This window comes from Bos indicus x Bos taurus, chromosome 9 (genome assembly GCF_003369695.1).
Source record: "Bos indicus x Bos taurus breed Angus x Brahman F1 hybrid chromosome 9, Bos_hybrid_MaternalHap_v2.0, whole genome shotgun sequence".
Taxonomy (NCBI): Eukaryota; Metazoa; Chordata; class Mammalia; order Artiodactyla; family Bovidae; genus Bos; species Bos indicus x Bos taurus.
Genome location: NC_040084.1, coordinates 44,099,124 through 44,104,009, shown reverse-complemented (window position 1 = coordinate 44,104,009; position 4,886 = coordinate 44,099,124).

Below are 4,886 nucleotides of genomic sequence, written 5' to 3'. Positions count from 1 at the left end.
TTTAACATGGCTATAACTTTTCTGCACTTTAGTATATAACGTAAAACAGCATTAAGTTAAATAAGATTAAGAGCAAAATAGGATGCTTGTTACTTTAATATTAATTTTATTGTAACCTTATTTTAAAATATCATATTCATGTTTGATACTTACTTATTATACACATGGAAATGTATATCACATAATGAACTATGAAATGTATATAAATAGAAACTATATAGAATGCTGATATTTGTAAATATCAGCATGTCAAATGGTCTTAAGAAAGAAATGTATTTTTTTCTCTGAACTTTGTAGAAAAAGACTAAAAAGATTTTCTTTGCTGTTGGTCAGTCACTCAGTCGTGTCCAACACTTTGCAACTCCATGGACTGCAGCACGCCAGGCTTCCCTGTCCTTCACCATCTCCCGGAGCTTGCTCAAACTCATGTCCATTGAATCGGTGATGCCATCCAAACATCTCATCCTCTGTCATCCCCTTCTCCTCCTGCCTTCAATCTTTCCCAGCATCAGGGTCTTTTCTAATGAGTCAGTTCTTCTCATCAGGTGGCCAAAGTATTGGAGTTTCAGCTTCAGTATCAGTCCTTCCACTGAATATTCAGGACTAATTTCCTTTACGATGGACTGGTTGGCTCTCCTTGCAGCTCAAGGGACTCTCAAGAGTCTTCTCCAACACCACAGTTCAAAAGCATCAATTCTTCAGCACTCAGCTTTCTTTATAGTCCAACTCTCACATCCATACATGACCACTGGAAAAACCATAGCTTTGACTAAATGGACCTTTGTTGGCAAAGTAATGTCTCTGCTTTTTAATATGCTGTCTAGGTTGGGATCAGCAGATGCAAACTATTCTATATAGAATGGACAAACAATATCCTACTGTACAGCACAGGGAACTATAGTCAGTAGACTGTGATAAACCATGATGGAAAAGAATATGAAAATGAATGTACATAAAGTGATTTCAAAGTGAATCACTTTGCTGTACAGCTGAAATTAACACAACATTGTAAATCAACTATTGTTGTTGTTCAGTCTCCAAGTTGTGTCCGACTCTTTGTGACCCCATGAACTGCAGCACACCAGGCTTCCCTGTTCTTCATTATCGCCCAGAGTTTGCTCACCCATTGAATTGGTGATGCCAGCTCATCCTCTGCTGCACTTTTCTCTTCCTGCCCTCAATGTTTCCCAGCATCAGGGTCTTTTCCAATCAGTCAGCTCTTCACATCAGGAGGCCAAAATATTGGAGCTTCAGTTTCAGGATCAGTCCTTCCACGGAATATTTAGGGTTGATTTCCTTTAGGACTGACTGACTAAATCTCCTTGCTGTCCAAGGGACTCTCAAGAGTCTTCTCCAGCACCACAGGTTGAAACCATCAATTCTTTGAAACTCAGACTTCTTTATGGTCTAACAACCCTGATAGCTCAGTTGGTAAAGAATCCACCTGCAATGCAGGAGACCCAGGTTTGATTCCTGGGTTGGGATGACCCCCTGGAGAAGGGATAGGTTACCCACTCCAGTATTCTTGGGCTTCCCTTGTGGCTCAGCTGGTAAAGAACGTGCCTGCAGTGCAGGAGACCTGGGTTCAATCCCTGGGTTGGGAAGATTCCCCTGGAGAAGGGAAAGGACCCATTCCAGTATTCTGGCCTGCAGAATTCCATAAACTGTATAGTCCATAGGGCTGCAAAGATTCGGATGCAACTGAGCAACTTTCACTTTCTCATAACCACCCATGACTACTGGAAAAACCATAGCTTTGACTATATGAACCTTTTGTCAGCAAAGTGATGTCTTTACTTTTTAATTTGCTGTCTAGGTTTGTCTCTCAGGGTCATGGGTATGAGTCCCACATTGGGTGAGGTTTTTGATGGCTCAGACGGTAAAGAATCTGCCTGCAATGCTGGAGATCAGGGTTTGATCCCTGGGTTGGGAAGATCCCCTGGAGAAGGGAATGGCAACCGACTCCATCACTCTTGCCAGGAAAATTCCAAGGACAGAGGAGCCTGGTGGGCTACAACCATGGGGTCACAAAGAGTCCAACATGAGTGAGCAACTACACTTTACACTTTTTCTTCCAAGGAGCAAGTGTCTTTTAATTTCATGGCTGCAGTCACCATCTGCAGTGATTTGGGAGCCCAAGAAAATAAAATCTGTCACTGTTTCCACAGTTTCCATCTATTTGCCATGAAGTAATGGAACCAGATGCCATGATCTTAGTTTTTAAAATGTTGAGTTTTGAGCCAGCTTTTTCACTCTTCTCTTTTCACCTTCATCAAGAGGCTCTTTAGTTCTTCTTCACATTCTTCCATAAGGGTGGTGTCATCTACATATCCACGGTTTTTGATATTTCTCCTGGCAATCTTAATTACAGTTTATGATTCATCCAGCCCAGCATTTCCAATGATGCATTCTGCATATAAGTTAGATTAGCAGGGTGACAATATACAGTCTTGTCATGTTCCTTTCCCAATTTTGAACCAGTCAATAGTTCCATGTCTGGCTCTAACTGTTGCTTCTTGTTCTGCATACAGGTTTCTCAGGAGATGGGTAAAGTGGTCTGGTATTCCCATCTCTTTAAGAATTTTCCATAGTTTGTTATGATCCACATAGTCAAAGGCTTTAGTGTAGTCATTGAGGCAGAAGTAGATTTTTTTTGGAGTTCCCTTGCCTTTTCTATGATCCGATAGATGTTGACAATTTGATCTCTAGTTCCTCTACTTTTTCTAAATTCAGTTTACACATCTGGAAGCTCACGGTTCACATACAGTTGAAGCCTAGCTTGAAGGATTTTGAGCCATTACCTTGCTAGCATGTGAAATGAGAGCAATTGTATGGTAGTTTGAACATTCTTTGACCTTGCCCTTCTTTGGGATTGGAATGAAAACTGATCTTTTACAGTTTAATTTTGAACATTACTTTGCTAGCATGTGAGATGAGTGCGATTGTGCAGTGGTTTGAGAATTCTTTAGCATTGCCTTTCTTTGGGATTAGAATGAAAACTGACTTTTCCAGTCCTGTGGCCACTGCTGAGTTTTCCAAATTTGCTGGCATATTGAGTGCAGCACTTTCACAGCATCATCTTTCAGGATTTGAAATAGCTCAACTGGAATTCCATCACCTCCACTAGCTTTGTTCGTAGTGATGCTTCCTAAGGCCCATTTGACTTCACATTCCAGGATGTCTTGCTCTAGGTGAGTGATCACACCATCATGATTATCTGGGTTGTGAAGATCTTTTTTGTATAGTTCTTCTGTGTATTTTTGCCACCTCTTCTGAATATCTTCTGCTTCTGTTAGGCCCATACCATATCTGTCCTTTATTGTGTCCATCTTTGCATGAAAATTTCTCTTGTTATCTCTAATTTTCTGGAAGAGATCTCTAGTCTTTCCCATTCTACTGTTTTGCTCTATTTCTTTGCATTGATCACTGAGGAAGGCTTTCTTATCTCTCCTTGCTATTCTTTGAAACTCTGCATTCAAATGAGTATATCTTTCCTTTTCCCCTTTGCTTTTCACTTCTCTTCTTTTCCTAGCTGTTTGTAAGGCCTCCTCTGACAACCATTTTGCCTTTTTGCATTTCTTTTTCTTGGGGATGGTCTTGATCACTGCCTACTGGACAATGTCACAAACCTCTGTCCATAGTTCTTCAGGTACTCTATCAGATCTAATCCCTTGAATCTATTTCTCATTTCCACTGTATAGTCTTAAGGGACATGATTTAGGTCATACCTGAATGGTCTAGTGGTTTTCCCTACTTTCTTCAATTTAAGTCTGAATTTGGCAATAAGGAATTCATGATCTGAGCCACAGTCAGCTCCCCATCTTGTTTTTGCTGACTGTATAGAGCTTCTCCATCGTTGGCTGCAAAGAATAAAATCAATCTGATTTCAGTATTGACCATCTGATGACGTCCATGTGTAGTCTTCTCTTGTGTTGTTGGAAGAGGGTGTTTGCTATGACCAGTGTTGTTCTCTTGGCAAAACTCTGTTAGCCTTTGCCCTGCTTCATTCCGTATTCCAAGGCCAAATTTGCCAGTTACTTCAGGTATTTCTTAACTTCCTACTTTTGCATTCCAGTCCCCTATAATGAAAAGGACATCTTTTTTGGGTGTTTGTTCTAGAAGGTCTTGTAGGTCTTCATAGAACATTCAACTTCAGCTTCTTCAGCATTATTGGTTGGGGCATAGACTTGGATTACTCTGATATTGAATTTATTCCTGTAGTTATGTGTAACAAACAAAGGCAAAGACAATGATTTCAATAAATGTTTTACCTACACTCTCTTTTGTGATATTCCAGGTATGCAACAATTAATAGAAGTTCTCCAAGGTGTTTTAATTATAAACTTCTTCCCAGGGATGTGGAAGGAAATGGTCTATTTCACAGATGAGTACTTTGTAAAACTTAAATGTCAAATTGATCTGAAAATGAGCTCAATTATTTCACCTAGTTCTTTTCGTGCCCTTGGAACACCAGCATATCAGACTAGAACTTCAGATAATGCCCATCAGCTGCTTCCTTTAGTGGCCGGTTTGGGTTTAAGATTAGAAATTCATTGGAACTAGTAACCGGCCTTTTGGGTTTCTAGGAACATCTCCCTATCGACTGTCATCTGCTCCTTTTTAACTCACCAAAAAGCTGAATGTCCTGTTTCATTTTCTCCCCAGCTCTAAGGATTGGGGTATTATCAGTGTACTCGTTTGCTGGGGCTGTTATAACCAGGTCCCACAGAAATGGGTGGCTTAAACAACAGAAATGTATTTTCTCATAGTTCTGGAGACTAAAATTCCAAGATCAAGGTGTTGCAGGGTTAGCTCCTCTGGAGGCCTGTAAGGGAAGGGTCAGTTCCTGACCTATCACCTTGACTTTCGGATGGCTGCCTTCTCCT